The sequence below is a fragment of the Drosophila biarmipes genome, chromosome X (assembly GCF_025231255.1).
Source record: "Drosophila biarmipes strain raj3 chromosome X, RU_DBia_V1.1, whole genome shotgun sequence".
Classification (NCBI taxonomy): Eukaryota; Metazoa; Arthropoda; class Insecta; order Diptera; family Drosophilidae; genus Drosophila; species Drosophila biarmipes.
This window is the reverse complement of record NC_066611.1, coordinates 151,354-172,477: the sequence shown is the minus strand read 5'-3', so window position 1 is coordinate 172,477 and position 21,124 is coordinate 151,354. Positions and strand designations below refer to the sequence as shown.

At 38.8% G+C, this 21,124-nt stretch overlaps 2 non-coding genes and 1 pseudogene across 2 annotated transcripts; all 3 read right to left on the bottom strand.

The window, feature by feature from the left end:
* Nucleotides 1-5,902: 5,902 nt before the first annotated feature.
* On the bottom strand, nucleotides 5,903-15,399 carry LOC127010556 (large subunit ribosomal RNA; annotated as a pseudogene).
* Nucleotides 15,400-15,801: 402 nt separating this feature from the next.
* LOC127010538 (5.8S ribosomal RNA) lies at nucleotides 15,802-15,980 on the bottom strand. Its single transcript, XR_007763294.1, has one exon. It is a non-coding gene; the product is annotated as a 5.8S ribosomal RNA (ribosomal RNA).
* A 1,203-nt stretch (nucleotides 15,981-17,183) lies between these two features.
* Nucleotides 17,184-19,178, bottom strand: LOC127010514 (small subunit ribosomal RNA). The gene has a single exon (XR_007763270.1). It is a non-coding gene; the product is annotated as a small subunit ribosomal RNA (ribosomal RNA).
* Between the last annotated feature and the right edge of the window lie 1,946 nt (nucleotides 19,179-21,124).

Sequence of the window (21,124 nt, the reverse complement as noted above, 5' to 3'; positions counted from 1 at the left end):
CTAAAATATCATTTTTGTTCGACATACATAATATATTGTATCCACACATGTACAATTTTTGTTTAACCAATATAAGATATTGAGTTAATCATTTGTATTTTGACGATAAATTTAAAATTTATCTATATATATCCATATAAGTCTCTGGTAATATATAAAATAGAACCGAGTGTATATATATAATTATTACTACTATATTTATTTCTTAAATAATATATACTTATATATTATTTATATATATACTCTTTATTATATATTATATAATTTCTTAAATAACTCTCTTAATAGCTATTTTTTATTATCAACAATATAAGTTGATATTAATATTGAAAATGTATTCATAATTACATTTTTATATTTCTTTGGTAGACTTTTATGTACTATTATTATTTAATAATACACATATAATATAAATCATGTTAGCCTACCTCCTAAAATTAACGATAAAATTCGGAAACAATTTGTTATTCTATGTACAATAGAAACTTGGCCTTTGTTTCAACGTTATTATCTTTGGGCTTAAAATATTAACCGCGGAGCCAAGTCTCGTATTCAAATAAATGAATAAAGAAACAAATTTGACGGATAATATCTTCTCTACTGACATATGTCAATAGCAGACGGCCGGCCCATTGACCATCCTATAGTAGTTTTTGGACACGCTGTCTCCCATTCGGGTATATTCAATTTACTTTGCCACTCACCCATATAGTGTTCTCTTATATAATAAGACAACGCACTTTTATATTCATTATATGGATATATTGCCTTCCTCATATTTGCCACACCACCTATAGTAGTTTTTGGACACGCTGTCTCCCATTCGGGTATATTCAATTTACTTTGCCACTCACCCATATAGTGTTCTCTTATATAATAAGAAAACGCACTTTTATTTTCATTATATGGATATATTGCCTTCCTCATATTTGCCACACCACCTATAGTAGTTTTTGGACACGCTGTCTCCCATTCGGGTATATTCAATTCTCTTTGCCACTCACCCTTATAGTATTCTCTTATTTAATAAGAATACTAAAATACTTCTCATATTATAGATGTAATCTATTAACTTCTCAATATCCATACGGTTTATGTATGGTATTGACAAAATCCTATGCATTTGCATAAGATTTATTTTGCCACAATTTATAGTACTAGTGCCGCCCTCACTAGGTATAAATATCTCATTTCGCTAGTAGTGTATGGGCAAATTCTACTAGCTATTCTCATAAATATGTCACTTATATGCCATATCTATACAATTCATGCACTTTTATATGTATATTTGCTATATTATACATTATTATGCCTTATAGGTATTATACCTATAAGCCACATCCATACGATTGCTTAATATAAATATATGTATAATTTTTTATACATATTTTTTTTTTATTTATGTATGGTTTTTTATTCATATCCATATACTGTATTCACTTTTATATGGATATGATTGGCGTTTTATATAGTATTGACAAAATCATAAGTTTGACCAATACGAGGAGAGGTCCGCCAACGACCACCTCCCTATAGGTGTTTTTGGACACGCTGTCTCCCATTCGACTGCTTACTATACTAGGGGCTACCCGCTCCGTATGATATTCTCTCATATAACAAGAGAATGCAAGAAATATTCGTATTTTATGAATATAATCCATTTATTTTTCAATATCCATACGTTTTACTTAGTTTTTTGTACGGTATTGACAAAATCCTATGCATTTGCATAAGATTTATTTTGCCACAATTTATAGTACTAGTGCCGCCCTCACTAGGTATAAATATCTCATTTCGCTAGTAGTGTATGGGGAAATTCTACTAGCTATTCTCATAAATATGTCACTTATATGCCATATCTATACAATTCATGCACTTTTATATGTATATTTGCTATATTATACATTATTATGCCTTATAGGTATTATACCTATAAGCCACATCCATACGATTGCTTAATATAAATATATGTATAATTTTTTATACATATTTTTTTTTTATTTATGTATGGTTTTTTATTCATATCCATATACTGTATTCAATTTTATATGGATATGATTGGCGTTTTATATAGTATTGACAAAATCATAAGTTTGACCAATACGAGGAGAGGTCCGCCAACGACCACCTCCCTATAGGTGTTTTTGGACACGCTGTCTCCCATTCGACTGCTTACTATACTAGGGGCTACCCGCTCCGTATGATATTCTCTCATATAACAAGAGAATGCAAGAAATATTCGTATTTTATGAATATAATCCATTTATTTTTCAATATCCATACGTTTTACTTAGTTTTTTGTACGGTATTGACAAAATCCTATGCATTTGCATAAGATTTATTTTGCCACAATTTATAGTACTAGTGCCGCCCTCACTAGGTATAAATATCTCATTTCGCTAGTAGTGTATGGGCAAATTCTACTAGCTATTCTCATAAATATGTCACTTATATGCCATATCTATACAATTCATGCACTTTTATATGTATATTTGCTATATTATACATTATTATGCCTTATAGGTATTATACCTATAAGCCACATCCATACGATTGCTTAATATAAATATATGTATAATTTTTTATACATATTTTTTTTTATTTATGTATGGTTTTTTATTCATATCCATATACTGTATTCACTTTTATATGGATATGATTGGCGTTTTATATAGTATTGACAAAATCATAAGTTTGACCAATACGAGGAGAGGTCCGCCAACGACCACCTCCCTATAGGTGTTTTTGGACACGCTGTCTCCCATTCGACTGCTTACTATACTAGGGGCTACCCGCTCCGTATGATATTCTCTCATATAACAAGAGAATGCAAGAAATATTCGTATTTTATGAATATAATCCATTTATTTTTCAATATCCATACGTTTTACTTAGTTTTTTGTACGGTATTGACAAAATCCTATGCATTTGCATAAGATTTATTTTGCCACAATTTATAGTACTAGTGCCGCCCTCACTAGGTATAAATATCTCATTTCGCTAGTAGTGTATGGGCAAATTCTACTAGCTATTCTCATAAATATGTCACTTATATGCCATATCTATACAATTCATGCACTTTTATATGTATATTTGCTATATTATACATTATTATGCCTTATAGGTATTATACCTATAAGCCACATCCATACGATTGCTTAATATAAATATATGTATAATTTTTTATACATATTTTTTTTTATTTATGTATGGTTTTTTATTCATATCCATATACTGTATTCACTTTTATATGGATATGATTGGCGTTTTATATAGTATTGACAAAATCATAAGTTTGACCAATACGAGGAGAGGTCCGCCAACGACCACCTCCCTATAGGTGTTTTTGGACACGCTGTCTCCCATTCGACTGCTTACTATACTAGGGGCTGCCCGCTCCGTATGATATTCTCTCGTATAACAAGAGAATGCAAGAAATATTCGTATTTTATGAATATAATCCATTTATTTTTCAATATCCATACGTTTTACTTAGTTTTTTGTACGGTATTGACAAAATCCTATGCATTTGCATAAGATTTATTTTGCCACAATTTATAGTACTAGTGCCGCCCTCACTAGGTATAAATATCTCATTTCGCTAGTAGTGTATGGGCAAATTCTACTAGCTATTCTCATAAATGCCTTCTTTATGCCATATCTATACAATTTATGCACTTTTATATGTATATTTGCTAATATTATACATTATTATGCCTTATAGGTATTATACCTATAAGCCATATACATACGATTTCATTTTTTTATTTATATATGGTTTTGTATTTATAACCATATACCGTATTTACTTTTATAAGGATATGATTGGCGTTTTATATAGTATTGACAAAATTATAAGTTTGACAAACACTTTTTTAAGTCTTTTAGTTAAAATTGTCATTTTTAATTGACTATCTAAACACTAGATATATTTGCACATGGAGCAAAGAGTATAAAAATTGGTCGCGTCACTAATAATATCGCGATACATTTTTACTACCATCAAAATACCACATACGTTTATATGTCCTCTTTATTTAATTTGGTTTCTAAACCTCAGGAATAGTTTTAATTATATGTGCGCTCTAAGTTGAATGAATTTCTTGAATCTCTTTACTTGAATTTCTAAGACTTAAAAATATTTATAAATAGATGTCCTATTGCATAATATTTTTTTATCGCTTCACTTATAAAATAACGATCCTGCCTTTCTACCTTTGAATAAACATTCATATAAACATGGAGAAAAAAACGTTCGCGTCACTAACAGTATGTGACGATAAAATTTTGCTAACATTAAAAGGAACATATTTTTATATGTCAACTCTTAGTTGAATTGGTCTATTGCTTAAGATTCTAGACCTTAGGAATATTTTTATATTATATGTTTGCCAATCTTCGCGTCACTAAAAAGATGACGATTCATATTGTTATTATTAGATGGTCGAGTTGTACTTATATTGATATGTTAATCAAATTGGTCTCTTACTTGAAAATCTAGACCTTAGGAATATTTTTATATTATATGTTTGCCAATCTTCGCGTCACTAATAAGATGACGATTCATATTGTTATTATTAGATGGTCGAGTTGTACTTATATTGATATGTTAATCAAATTGGTCTCTTACTTGAAAATCTAGACCTTAGGAATATTTGTATATTATATGTTTGCCAATCTTCGCGTCAGTAATAAGATGACGATTCATATTGTTATTATTAGATGGTCGAGTTGTACTTATATTGATATGTTAATCAAATTGGTCTCTTACTTGAAAATCTAGACCTTAGGAATATTTCTATATTATATGTTTGCCAATCTTCGCGTCACTAATAAGATGACGATTCATATTGTTATTATTAGATGGTCGAGTTGTACTTATATTGATATGTTAATCAAATTGGTCTCTTACTTGAAAATCTAGACCTTAGGAATATTTTTATATTATATGTTTGCCAATCTTCGCGTCACTAATAAGATGACGATTCATATTGTTATTATTAGATGGTCGAGTTGTACTTATATTGATATGTTAATCAAATTGGTCTCTTACTTGAAAATCTAGACCTTAGGAATATTTTTATATTATATGTTTGCCAATCTTCGCGTCACTAATAAGATGACGATTCATATTGTTATTATTAGATGGTCGAGTTGTACTTATATTGATATGTTAATCAAATTGGTCTCTTACTTGAAAATCTAGACCTTAGGAATATTTTTATATTATATGTTTGCCAATCTTCGCGTCACTAATAAGATGACGATTCATATTGTTATTATTAGATGGTCGAGTTGTACTTATATTGATATGTTAATCAAATTGGTCTCTTACTTGAAAATCTAGACCTTAGGAATATTTTTATATTATATGTTTGCCAATCTTCGCGTCACTAATAAGATGACGATTCATATTATTATTAGATGGTCGAGTTGTACTTATATTGATATGTTAATCAAATTGGTCTCTTACTTGAAAATCTAGACCTTAGGAATATTTTTATATTATATGTTTGCCAATCTTCGCGTCACTAATAAGATGACGATTCATATTGTTATTATTAGATGGTCGAGTTGTACTTATATTGATATGTTAATCAAATTGGTCTCTTACTTGAAAATCTAGACCTTAGGAATATTTTTATATTATATGTTTGCCAATCTTCGCGTCACTAATAAGATGACGATTCATATTGTTATTATTAGATGGTCGAGTTGTACTTATATTGATATGTTAATCAAATTGGTCTCTTACTTGAAAATCTAGACCTTAGGAATGTAATATATAAAGGATTAAAAATTCGCCACAAAGCCAAGCAAACAATCAATGCATACAAATAGATTGTTGGTTGAACTTTATATAAGAAGTTCAACACAACAAATAAATTATGCAATTTTATTATCGAATCATCAAGCAAAGGATAAGCTTCAGTGGATCGCAGTATGGCAGCTGCTCAACCACTTACAACACCTTGCCTGTTACAAAAGTCGTTTACAATTGATTCTAGGCTTTGTCATTGTATTAAATAATGCTTTTATATGTAACTAGCGCGGCATCAGGTGATCAAAGATCCTCCCAATTTACTATGTTACAAATTACATTGGCATCACATCCATTGTCGTTTAAAAAGTAAATTATAAACTTTAAATGGTTTAGAAGCCATACAATGCAAATTGCCCCTTATTTATCATTGCAGTCCAGCACGGATACGACCTTAGAGGCGTTCAGGCATAATCCAACGGACGTAGCGTCATACCACTGTTCGCTCGAACAAGTATTGTGCCATTGGTCCGTACCTGCGGTTCCTCTCGTACTACGCAGGAATGCTGTCGCAACAACGTTTTGTCATTAGTAGGGTAAAACTAACCTGTCTCACGACGGTCTAAACCCAGCTCACGTTCCCTTGCATGGGTGAACAATCCAACGCTTGGTGAATTTTGCTTCACAATGATAGGAAGAGCCGACATCGAAGGATCAAAAAGCGACGTCGCTATGAACGCTTGGCCGCCACAAGCCAGTTATCCCTATGGTAACTTTTCTGACACCTCTTGTTAAAAACTCTTTAAACCAAAAGGATCGATAGGCCGAGCTTTTGCTGTCCCTGTGTGTACTGAACACCGAGATCAAGTCAGCATTTGCCCTTTTGCTCTATGTGTGGTTTCTGTCCGCACTGAGCTGGCCTTGGGACACCTCCGTTATTATTTGAGAGATGTACCGCCCCAGTCAAACTCCCTACCTGGCAATGTCCTTGAATTGGATCATACCTGAGTAATTGGAGTTATACCAAATTTTCAAATCAAAAATACATAAATGCACCGTTTTATTAAAGAATTTGTTTGCGATTATATAACAAACTCGTGATACTTTGATCAAGAAGCTTGCATCAAAACCCAATACCATAAGATATAATAAATATATCCGTATAATGGCTAGGAAATGATACACGTTCCATTTAATCAAGTAAGTAAGGAAACAATAAGAGTAGTGGTATTTCATTGGCGATACCAAACCGAGGTCTAATATCTCCCACTTATTCTACACCTCTTATGTCTCCTTACACTGCCAGATTAGAGTCAAGCTCAAAAGGGTCTTCTTTCCCCGCTAATTATTCCAAGCCCGTTCCCTTGGCTGTGGTTTCGCTAGATAGTAGATAGGGACAGTGTGGGAATCGGATCCCTCCGAACTTATTTAACGTGGCGTGTTCCACACTAAAGGGATTACAACCACGGCACTCACATATGCCCACTTTGGAGCATATAGTGCAGCGGGTCTAGGTTAAGCGCCAGACCAACGCCCCGGACTAGAAGCTATAGCTATGTACATAGCAACCACCCCAGTAGCAATTTAAGTACTTGCTTGTCGGGCAAGCACTTCCCCTTGCGTTGGGGCGAGATCTATCTAAAATCTCTACTGTTCTTTGGGTCGCAGCACCCGAGTTGTATAAACGCAACATCCACGTCGAGCCCGGGGACTCTACCCGCGATATAGGTGTCAACCACAGCCACCACGAAACTCCCACAAGGGGGCCGACCTCAATGAGCAGCCTTGGATAACTGCTCAACCCGTGGTACCGAAAATTACAGGCTCGGTGGGCCTCACCCCTTCAGCTCCGACAAGCTCGGATGGGGCAACCATGTCATATTAGTCGCCTCCTACGACAAGCAATGACAGACTGTGGCAGTATTCTTCGCTGCTACCACACGGCAGGGATGAGGACTAAGAGTCCCTCCTCCGGTTGAACGCCTCCTCGGCAAACGCTGTAAGCCTTCTGGTCTTCTCCTGATCCGCTAGTATGCCATCGAATCCAATCCATCTTTCGCCAACTTGCTGCACACCAAGTCCATCGAGGTCTCGCAAATCTTCATAGTTCGGGCAGTCGCATAGAACATGTTGCCAGTCCTCATATGGGTCGCCACATGAGCATGCGGCAGTGCCCGACGCTCTGACACCAAACAGAAATGCGTTTAGCGATCCATGTCCTGTAAGCAAGAATCCGGTACGCATCGTGAATCCAAAGTTAGGATCGCGATAGGCAAATTCGACATCCGGGATGAACTTGTAGGTCACCCGGCCGGATGACTCTACGCTATCCCATCTGTCTTGCCACGCGTGCAGTATGCACTGCTCAGTACGCACCTTCATCTGCCCTCGGCTAAGACTTGTGAGGTCCTCGCCATAACACAGATCGTACTCCTCCAACGGGTATCCACGCTTAAGCTTGTATTTGGCTGCCACTTGCTTGGCGACCAAATCAAGCGGGGGAGCGCCAGCAAGAACCTGCAGTGCCACAGTAGACACTGTTCGGCAAACCGGGAGGCTACCAAGCAGGATGAGCCTCTGGCAAGAAAGAAGTCGCTTCCTGGCCACTACTTCCTGCGTCGTATCGACATACCATATCGGGGCACCAAATAGCACACAGGGTACCATGAGTCCGGCATAGATGGTCCGCTTGGCTCGAGGACTGAATCCCCAGTCTGCTCGAAGCACACGCGCCAATGCTCCAACGACTCCGGTCATTCGCTGCTTGAGCGAGGTGAAGTGCTTGGAGAATTTCAAGCATTCTTCGACCGTGATGCCAAGATACCGGCAGCTGCTTACATACGGCAAGCTTGCTCCAGCAAGCTTGACCGCTGGGGGCCGACTAAGCACACCCGAAGGATTACGTGCCAAAGGTGGGCGGGCGTTCTCCTTAAGCAGCATTATCACCGTCTTGCTGGTGGAGACGGCAACGCCGACTTCCATCCCCCACGCTTCTACGATGGACATTAGCTGCGCTCCTTTTGTCTCTAGCACGCTTCGGGATTCTCCCTCGACGAGAAGCAGCAGGTCATCCGCGTACGCGCTCAAGGCGCAGTACGACTCAAGGCGTCGGAGCAGAACGTCCATCAGCAAGTCCCATATAAATGGGCCGCTGATTGATCCCTGCGGACAGCCTCTAGTTACGGGAACATTAACTGCCTCGTAACTGCTTCGGATCACTGCGCTTCTGCCTGAGAAAAAGCTCTGCCACAAGCCCATCTCTCGGCATCCCAGTTCGGCTAATCGGCGCAATGCAGCACTCCATTCCACGTTGTCAAAGGCTCCCTTGAAGTCCACGAAAATTCCGAGCACGTATTTCGCCGGGCTGGCATGAACACTGCTCTTAACGTGCATCCAAGCGTCCTCCACACAACGTCCTTGGCGAAATCCGAATTGCCATCTACAGCCTTCCGGAAGAACTTCCCTCACACGATCCACCATAATGGCCTCGAGCACCTTGCCAAAAACCGGCAGCAGGCAAATTCCGCGATATGACGACGGTTCGCACTTGTCCTTGTCGGGTCCCTTGAGCAGTGCCACTACACGTGGGCATTTCCACTCTGCGGGGAAGTACCCCGACCGGACGCAGTTTGAATACAGCACCGTCAGATGCTGAGGTATGGCACGCCACACAGCCTTGCAAATCGTCCCGTTGATACCGTCCATGCCAGGCGAGCGCTTGCTCTTCAACCTGGCGACACAAGCATCAACTTCCGAGACATTCAAGGGCGGTGGGATTTCCTCCACGGGGGCAATCGGTGCGTCAGACTCCGCAGCTGGGAAAAAGTTGCGGAGGAGCACTCGCGCACAGTCACTCCAATTGGTGACCAGCTCGCCATTCACGCGGAGGCACCCAATCTCCGTCCGTCTCTTGCGACCTCGGCACATCTTGTAGACGCGCCCCCAGGGATCGTGCGAGTTTTCTCCCACGATGCGTCTCCAGCTGTTCTCCTTGGTCCTCACGATAAGCTTCCTGTAGTCGGCTGTGGCAAGCCTCAGCTCCACTACAGTCAGCTCGGCCACGTCATCATGCTGATGGCGTCTGGCATCCTGAAGACGGCGCCTGAGTCTCCTGACTTGGCGGCGCTTTGCGCAAAGGTCAGCGGTCCACCAACTTACCCTCGTTCTCGGCTGTCCGGGCGTTCTCCTTCCCAACGCAAGGTCGCACACATCGTGCACCATCCTGCGGAGTCTAGACACTTGTTGGTCCAGCGGCAATCCTTGGAAGTCTTCCGGAATCTCGGCTGCCCTATTCACCAATTCCTGTTCGAACAGACGCCAACGTGCATTGGAGAAGTTCCAGGACGGTACCGGAGATAATCTCCCAACGGCATTCGCGGTCGAGGTGCTGGCCACAACGGAAATTACGTTGTGGTCACTCAATTCCCACTCGTCCACTCTCCACTCATATGTGGCTAGCATATGTCCTGCTGAGTTGGCGAATGTCACGTCGATATCGCTGTGCGATCTTATGTTATCGAACGTGTAGCTTTGACTAGGTTGGTTCAAGACCACCGCTCCCTTCGTCAGCATCCACTCGGACAGCAGCTCACCCCGGGAGTAGTTAGTTAGTCCCTCCGGTCGAGGAGGGAGTTTACTAAACCACATGGGGGACGCTGCGTTCGCGTCAAGTCCGAAGATTGCTGGAGTACTGCTGGCCAGCAGCAGGACAGAATCCAAGTACCTTAGGTACGACTGGAGGTTGTAGCTGTATTCATCCGGTTGCGGGTTCGGTCTACCATTTGGTCTGCTATCGAACTGGCAGTATGCGGCGCAAAGGAAGATTGAGCCAAAACTTCCTTTAATGCACACACACACGCCGTAGTTGTTGGTGAGCGGCTCCACTGGCATGCAGATGACATCCTGGTGGCTGACAAAGATGGCTGCCTTCCCTCGCCGATCGACGAAGCTTCGCACTCCATCCGGCAACACGTCTATCCTCTCGTCACCTGCGTAAGGCTCCTGAACCAGTGCGAACAGACTCTTGCTTTCAAGCAACCGGACTCCGAGCTCGATGGTCGCCGCTCGTCCTCGACCACAGTTTGCTTGGATGAACCTAAACATTAATGTCTAGAGTTCACCCTCGCAAGCACTGCCGCATATACGGGACATCCCGGGGACAGCATGTGGTGTCCCGACGGGTAGCCCTTAAACCGGCAGTTCCGGCAGTCCACCGGCTTCTGGCACTCGCGTGCACTGTGGCCAGTTTGTCCGCACTGTCGGCAGACATTCTCCTTATACCGGCAGTCCTTCACCTTGTGGTCGAAACCCACGCACCTGTGGCATGCGTAAGTGCGCACCAACGCCCGGCAGTTGTACGCAAACCAGCCAATGTACGCCTTGCCGCCGTCAAGCACGTCGAGGGCCGTGGTGCTGACTTCCAGCGTCACATTTACAGTGGCGCCATCCGCCTGCGACCACGATTTCTCTAGCCGCACCTGCTTTTTGAAGGCCTCCAGGTCCATTCGGTCTGCGAAGTTGTTTTTAAACAACTCGCTCATAAAATCAGCCGGTGGCGTCGCAGTATCAACATTGCTGACCAGAACTTTTGGAGTCTGGGCTGGGCTTTGCTTCACCTCCAAGCCAGCTTCTGCAAACTTCCTATTTGCCACAACCTTCCTTATTTCCCCGGACGACGGGGTGCGGATAATGGCACCGCCACGCGCCAGTCCTCTGACTTCGTGTAGACGGACTCCTAGTGAAGGAGCAATCTCCTTCCGCACCTTTTCAGCCAGCTGCTGCCCCGAAATATTCGGGTCTGAGCTGTGAACCACAGCCGACCAGGTCTCGCGCGGCTTCCTCGGCATCGGGACCGGCACGGCAGGGGGCATGACAGAGGACACCGGCAGGCTGGGGTACGCAGTGGCATACACCGAGGGCATATGGGCGGCTCCATGTTGGATAGTCGGCGGTGGCGGCGGTGGCGGCGGTGGCGGCGGTGGCGGCGGTGGCGGCGTTGGCAGCGGCGTCCTCTTCATTTGCTTCCACCGGTCCTCCAAAATCGCATTGCGCACCGTGAGCGCCGAGATCAGGGCCTCGTACTTTGCGGCGACTCTGAGTAACTCCCTCGTTGAGCTTCGTCCCAGGCAGGTGGTGACGTCCAGCACGATCTCCGACCTAATTTTCGCGATCTCCGCGGAAATTCGGCCGAGGCCACCTCTCACGATCTCCATTGCCTCGAGCTCCTCTACGCATTCTCCTTCTCCGGTGGCAGCGGCGCCAGCAGCGGCGCCAGCTGCGACGCCGACGCAGGCATCGGCAGAGGAGGCAGCGGGGACAGTGCCAGCAGCGGGGACGATGGCAGCAACGGGAGCCGGCGGCGGCGGCATCTCCAGCGATGACAGCGTCTTCTCCACAAGTTGCTTCGGTCCACCACTGCCTCCGTCGATGGCCACATACTTGGCCTGTGAGGCATCCCTCGCAGCTGCACCTCTGCCACGCTTTCCCTTCGACCGACCCTGCCTATCACGGCTAACACTGCCGCTACGACTGCTCGCAGACTCACTGCCCGAGCATCCACCTGCCGTCTCCATCGGAGATGGAGCCATTTTCCTCCTACCACCAAACTTACTCGAGCAAGTACACTTACCCGATACGCAAGTTTAGCCGGTACACACACCCGCTAGAACAGCTGACTGCGAGAGAGAAAGCTCGCTCTCGCCGCTTTTGCTCTCACGAAAGTTCTCGCGGCTGCACTCACCCACGCGCACGTGTGGAAATTTTCCAAAAAGGAAAACGGCGATTTCCACTCTTACCGCTCACTTTTCAAAATTGTTTTTACACAGGCGTCTTCCTTGCACTAAACTGCGAATTTTAGTCCAATTTCGAGCTCTGTACACCCAGAAATAACTTTGAAATGACCGTTTGATTGGGACCACGAGAAAACACACGTCCGTCGTTAATCCATTCATGCGCGTCACTAATTAGATGACGAGGCATTTGGCTACCTTAAGAGAGTCATAGTTACTCCCGCCGTTGACCCGCGCTTACTTGAATTTCTTCACTTTGACATTCAGAGCACTGGGCAGAAATCACATTGTGTCAACACCCGCTAGGGCCATCACAATGCTTTGTTTTAATTAGACAGTCGGATTCCCCAAGTCCGTGCCAGTTCTGAATTGATTGTTAATTGATAATCGTTATAATTAATAAGAACTAATTGGTTTAACCCAATTAGTATTCTTAAAAATTTTAGCAAGAAAGTTCCACAATTGGCTACGTAACTAAACTATCCGGGGAACAAGTAACTAACATAAATGCTAGAAACTCTATTTACCCAGAACGAGCACATAAACCATGTTATTGTTTCCCAATCAAGCCCGACTATCTCAATCTTCAGAGCCAATCCTTATCCCGAAGTTACGGATCTAATTTGCCGACTTCCCTTACCTACATTATTCTATCGACTAGAGACTCTTCACCTTGGAGACCAGCTGCGGATATTGGTACGGCCTGTTGAGAAGTTTGCGTGTCCCCACCATAAATTTTCAAGGTCCGAGGAGAAAATATCGACACAACAGTATATGTCATGCTCTTCTAGCCCATCTACCATATCTCTCTGCGAAAGACTTCCATGGTAGTACGGCTATAAAACAGAAAAGAAAACTCTTCCGATATCTCTCGACGGCTTCTTTATGGTCGTTCCTGTTGCCAGGATGAGCACGAGGCCCATATTTAATAACAAACGGATACTCAACAGGTTACGGAATTGGAACCGTATTCCCTTTCGTTCAAAATTATTCAAGTATATTAATTTAGCTAGATTTTATATAATATATATATTTGTTTGGCATTTGTATTTTACTTGAAAATTTTCGGCTTTCGCCTTGAACTTAGGACCGACTAACTCGTGATCAACCACTGTTCACACGAAACCCTTCTCCACTTCAGTCCTCCAAGGTCTCATTCGATTATTTGCTACTACCACCAAGATCTGTACCAATGGCAGCTCCATGCAGGCTTACGCCAAACACTTCTACGCATACCATTGTACCTTCCTACTCACTAAAGTTTCAAAATTTATATTACAAGTAATATAAATCATCTACTTTAGCGGTAATGTATAGGTATACAACTTAAGCGCCATCCATTTTAAGGGCTAGTTGCTTCGGCAGGTGAGTTGTTACACACTCCTTAGCGGATTTCGACTTCCATGATCACCGTCCTGCTGTTTTAAGCAACCAACGCCTTTCATGGTATCTGCATGAGTTGTTAATTTGGGCACCGTAACATTACGTTTGGTTCATCCCACAGCGCCAGTTCTGCTTACCAAAAGTGGCCCACTGGGCACATTATATCATAACCTTGAACTTCATATCAAGAAAGTTAAGGTTCTTACCCATTTAAAGTTTGAGAATAGGTTAAGATCGTTTCGACCCTAAGGCCTCTAATCATTCGCTTTACCAGATAAGATTATTTTATATAATATTAAAATGCACCAGCTATCCTGAGGGAAACTTCGGAAGGAACCAGCTACTAGATGGTTCGATTGGTCTTTCGCCCCTATACTCAATTCTGACAATCGATTTGCACGTCAGAACTGTTTCGGTCTTCCATCAGGGTTTCCCCTGACTTCAACCTGATCAAGTATAGTTCACCATCTTTCGGGTCACAGCATATATGCTCAAGGTACGTTCCAGTTAGAGGCATAAATAATATAAATATCATTATACATAACTATATAGAACGCCCCGGGATTGTGTTAATTAGCTATAAATAGTTAAAAAACTAATCCCATTATTAGTCAAGTTAATTACGCTATTAGGTTTATATCCCAATAACTTGCACATATGTTAGACTCCTTGGTCCGTGTTTCAAGACGGGTCCCGAAGGTATCCTGAATCTTTCGCATTGTTAATCCTACAAGTGCATATAATAAACACAAAAATCAATGATAATTATGCCATTATATAATTCCGAAAAATTAACGCACTGTATTCATATAAATCTATCAGCACTTTATCAAATTAATAACATTTATTCTGTGTTAAAATGCAAGCAAATTAATTTGAATAAACTATAAGTTATATTTTATGATAAATTTGGTATGCTAATAGATTACAATGTCCTTATATGGAAAAAATGCACACTATTATCATAATATTGTTTAAATATTACAATTCTAATGATGAATTTTCCATAACGGATATTCAGGTTCATCGGGCTTAACCTCTAAGCAGTTTCACGTACTGTTTAACTCTCTATTCAGAGTTCTTTTCAACTTTCCCTCACGGTACTTGTTTACTATCGGTCTCATGGTTATATTTAGTTTTAGATGGAGTTTACCACCCACTTAGTGCTGCACTATCAAGCAACACGACTCTTTGGAAACATCATCTAGTAATCATTAACGTTATACGGGCCTGGCACCCTCTATGGGTAAATGGCCTCATTTAAGAAGGACTTAAATCGTTAATTTCTCATACTAGAATATTGACGCTCCATACACTGCATCTCACATTTGCCATATAGACAAAGTGACTTAGTGCTGAACTGATTTCTTTTCGCTCGCCGCTACTAAGAAAATCCTTGTTAGTTTCTTTTCCTCCCCTAATTAATATGCTTAAATTCAGGGGGTAGTCCCATATGAGTTGAGGTTGTGTATAACTTTTATATGCAATTAATTCTTTATATATAATGATAAAACATTTTATTAAATTCGTTATATTAATAATATCTGTATATAAATGGCATTTGTTTGATTTAACGAATCAACGAAGAACAATAATATTGTCAACGGTTTTCTATTTTCTAATCATTAATAAGAGACAATTCTAGATAAATTTTTATGCTAGACATTTCTCAGTATCATTTGATTGAAAAAGAAAATATTTCTCTTCGTTTTTCACATTCAAATTATTTACTAATGTGAGATAATGTTTTTCATATATTTTTTAATATTATGAATAAAATAATTAAATTATTATTATCCAATAATATACCATATGCTTATAAAATTTCATTATAAAATTTGTATAAGCAACTTAATTAGCATAGTCTTACAACCCTCAACCATATGTAGTCCAAGCAGCACTATAAAATTAATTAAAGTACATAACAGCATGGACTGCGATATGCGTTCAAAATGTCGATGTTCATGTGTCCTGCAGTTCACACGATGACGCACAGTTTGCTGCGTTCTTCATCGACCCATGAGCCGAGTGATCCACCGCTTAGAGTTTTATAAATTGGTTTCTTAATTTTGTCAAATATGTTTTTATTGAAAGAAATTAAAAATACACCATTTTACTGGCATATATCAATTCCTTCAATAAATTTATTTTTATACCTAAAACGAATGCTGCGAAATGTCTTAGTTTTATATAACCAATATATATCAAAGTATTTCTTTTTAAATTGCATTTATTGTAAATAAATATATATATATATATATTAATACTTTTTTAGCGATATAAATTGAAATTTATATAAAACATTAACCTGTATAAAACCAGGTACAACATTGTACATTTTAGGTTGTTGCATTATCCAATGTATGCGCATAACTGAGATGAACAATACATATCGCAACGCGTGTATATTATGATCCATATACACACAGTATTTTAATTGTGTTTATATACAATAATAATTTAATATTATTATTTTAATAATTCGATTTGCTTGTTCGAATTTTTATTTGTTTGTTTTGGCTGCTTATTATTTCTCTCATATGTATTAAATACAATATATAATTTTAATATTTGCATTATTTCGATTTGCTTGTTCGAAATTTCATTTGATCTATATTAGATCATATACATTTTGGCAATTCATATTTTATTTGTATTACTATAATGTATTTATTATAATATAAACAAATATTTTATTAACGGTAAGGATATACAATAATAATTTAATATTATTATTTTAATAATTCGATTTGCTTGTTCGAATTTTTATTTGTTTGCTTTGGCTGCTTATTATTTCTCTCATATGTATTAAATACAATATATAATTTTAATATTTGCATTATTTCGATTTGCTTGTTCGAAATTTTATTTGATCTATATTAGATCTCATATACATTTTGGCAATTCATATTTTATTTGTATTATTATAATGTATTTATTATAATATAAACAAATATTTTATTAACGGTAAGGATATACAATAATAATTTAATATTATTATTTTAATAATTCGATTTGCTTGTTCGAATTTTTATTTGTTTGCTTTGGCTGCTTATTAATTTCTCTCATATGTATTAAATACAATATATAATTTTAATATTTGCATTATTTCGATTTGCTTGTTCGAAATTTCATTTGATCTATAATAGATCTCATATACATTTTGGCAATTCATATTTTATTTGTAATACTATAATGTATTTATTATAATATAAACAAATATTTTATTAACGGTAAGGATATTAAAACATTAATGATCCTTCCGCAGGTTCACCTACGGAAACCTTGTTACGACTTTTACTTCCTCTAAATAATCAAGTTCGGTCAACTTTTGCGAAACAACCGTAACACGCAAGGCGTCACAGTGATCACGTCCGGAGACCTCACTAAATAATTCAATCGGTAGTAGCGACGGGCGGTGTGTACAAAGGGCAGGGACGTAATCAATGCGAGTTAATGACTCACACTTACTGGGAATTCCAAGTTCATGTGAACAGTTTCAGTTCACAATCCCAAGCATGAAAGTGGTTCAGCGGTTTACCCGGACCTCTCGGTCTAGGAAATACACGTTGATACTTTCATTGTAGCGCGCGTGCAGCCCAGGACATCTAAGGGCATCACAGACCTGTTATTGCTCAATCTCATTATTGCTAGACGCAATTTGTCCATTTAAGAAGCTAGTGTCCTTATAATGGGACAAACCAACAGGTACGGCTCCACTTATATAAACACATTCAAACACAATAAACATTTTACTGCCACCATGAATGAAGGCTATATAAGCTTCAACACCATAATCCTGAAGATATCTATTTAATATATTTGAGTCTCGTTCGTTATCGGAATTAACCAGACAAATCACTCCACGAACTAAGAACGGCCATGCACCACCACCCATAGATTCGAGAAAGAGCTATCAATCTGTCTTACACACTTATGTTCGGACCTGGTAAGTTTTCCCGTGTTGAGTCAAATTAAGCCGCAGGCTCCACTCCTGGTGGTGCCCTTCCGTCAATTCCTTTAAGTTTCAGCTTTGCAACCATACTTCCCCCGGAGCCCAAAAGCTTTGGTTTCCCGGGAAGCGACTGAGAGAGCCATAAAAGTAGCTACACCCAATTGCTAGCTGGCATCGTTTATGGTTAGAACTAGGGCGGTATCTGATCGCCTTCGAACCTCTAACTTTCGTTCTTGATTAATGAAAACATCTTTGGCAAATGCTTTCGCTTAAGTTAGTCTTACGACGGTCCAAGAATTTCACCTCTCGCGTCGTAATACTAATGCCCCCAAACTGCTTCTATTAATCATTACCTCTTGATCTGAAAACCAATGAAAGCAGAACAGAGGTCTTATTTCATTATCCCATGCACAGAATATTCAGGCATTTGAAGCCTGCTTTAAGCACTCTAATTTGTTCAAAGTAATTGTACCGGCCCACAATAACACTCGTTTAAGAGCACTAATGCAGGTTTTTAAATAGGAGGAACATATGAAAAAATACAAGTATCTAAGCACATGTAAGAACTCCACCGGTAATACGCTTACATACATAAAGGTATAGTACTAACCACAATTGTAAGTTGTACTACCCGTATGAAGCACAAGTTCAACTACGAACGTTTTAACCGCAACAACTTTAATATACGCTATTGGAGCTGGAATTACCGCGGCTGCTGGCACCAGACTTGCCCTCCAATTGGTCCTTGTTAAAGGATTTAAAGTGTACTCATTCCAATTACAGGGCCTCGGATATGAGTCCTGTATTGTTATTTTTCGTCACTACCTCCCCGAGCTGGGAGTGGGTAATTTACGCGCCTGCTGCCTTCCTTAGATGTGGTAGCCGTTTCTCAGGCTCCCTCTCCGGAATCGAACCCTGATTCCCCGTTACCCGTTGCAACCATGGTAGTCCTAGATACTACCATCAAAAGTTGATAGGGCAGACATTTGAAAGATCTGTCGTCGGTACAAGACCATACGATCTGCATGTTATCTAGAGTTCAACCAATATAACGATCTTGCGATCGCTTGGTTTTAGCCTAATAAAAGCACATGTTCCATAAGGTTCATGTTTTAATTGCATGTATTAGCTCTAGAATTACCACAGTTATCCAAGTAACTGTTAACGATCTAAGGAACCATAACTGATATAATGAGCCTTTTGCGGTTTCACTTTTAATTCGTGTGTACTTAGACATGCATGGCTTAATCTTTGAGACAAGCATATAACTACTGGCAGGATCAACCAGAATAATGTTTTTATTCATATTTCATTCATATTTTTTGAATAGAAATTAGCAATATATATGTTGTTATAGATTTTATTTCTATCGAATACGGCCATTTTTATATAGCATTCGTATACGTTTGTTTTCCAATTTATACTTGTTTCGCCACTAATAATAACAAGTTTTTATTGATGTCAAAAAGAATCATATTCTTTATAAACACAATATTTATTTTTCATATATTTTCTTTATATATGCACATTTCATTCTAAAATATCATTTTTGTTCGACATACATAATATATTGTATCCACACATGTACAATTTTTGTTTAACCAATATAAGATATTGAGTTAATCATTTGTATTTTGACGATAAATTTAAAATTTATCTATATATATCCATATAAGTCTCTGGTAATATATAAAATAGAACCGAGTGTATATATATAATTATTACTACTATATTTATTTCTTAAATAATATATACTTATATATTATTTATATATATACTCTTTATTATATATTATATAATTTCTTAAATAACTCTCTTAATAGCTATTTTTTATTATCAACAATATAAGTTGATATTAATATTGAAAATGTATTCATAATTACATTTTTATATTTCTTTGGTAGACTTTTATGTACTATTATTATTTAATAATACACATATAATATAAATCATGTTAGCCTACCTCCTAAAATTAACGATAAAATTCGGAAACAATTTGTTATTCTATGTACAATAGAAACTTGGCCTTTGTTTCAACGTTATTATCTTTGGGCTTAAAATATTAACCGCGGAGCCAAGTCTCGTATTCAAATAAATGAATAAAGAAACAAATTTGACGGATAATATCTTCTCTACTGACATATGTCAATAGCAGACGGCCGGCCCATTGACCATCCTATAGTAGTTTTTGGACACGCTGTCTCCCATTCGGGTATATTCAATTTACTTTGCCACTCACCCATATAGTGTTCTCTTATATAATAAGACAACGCACTTTTATATTCATTATATGGATATATTGCCTTCCTCATATTTGCCACACCACCTATAGTAGTTTTTGGACACGCTGTCTCCCATTCGGGTATATTCAATTTACTTTGCCACTCACCCATATAGTGTTCTCTTATATAATAAGAAAACGCACTTTTATTTTCATTATATGGATATATTGCCTTCCTCATATTTGCCACACCACCTATAGTAGTTTTTGGACACGCTGTCTCCCATTCGGGTATATTCAATTTACTTTGCCACTCACCCATATAGTGTTCTCTTATATAATAAGAAAACGCACTTTTATTTTCATTATATGGATATATTGCCTTCCTCATATTTGCCACACCACCTATAGTAGTTTTTGGACACGCTGTCTCCCATTCGGGTATATTCAATTCTCTTTGCCACTCACCCTTATAGTATTCTCTTATTTAATAAGAATACTAAAATACTTCTCATATTATAGATGTAATCTATTAACTTCTCAATATCCATACGGTTTATGTATGGTATTGACAAAATCCTATGCATTTGCATAAGATTTATTTTGCCACAATTTATAGTACTAGTGCCGCCCTCACTAGGTATAAATATCTCATTTCGCTAGTAGTGTATGGGCAAATTCTACTAGCTATTCTCATAAATATGTCACTTATATGCCATATCTATACAATTCATGCACTTTTATATGTATATTTGCTATATTATACATTATTATGCCTTATAGGTATTATACCTATAAGCCACATCCATACGATTGCTTAATATAAATATATGTATAATTTTTTATACATATTTTTTTTTTATTTATGTATGGTTTTTTATTCATATCCATATACTGTATTCACTTTTATATGGATATGATTGGCGTTTTATATAGTATTGACAAAATCATAAGTTTGACCAATACGAGGAGAGGTCCGCCAACGACCACCTCCCTATAGGTGTTTTTGGACACGC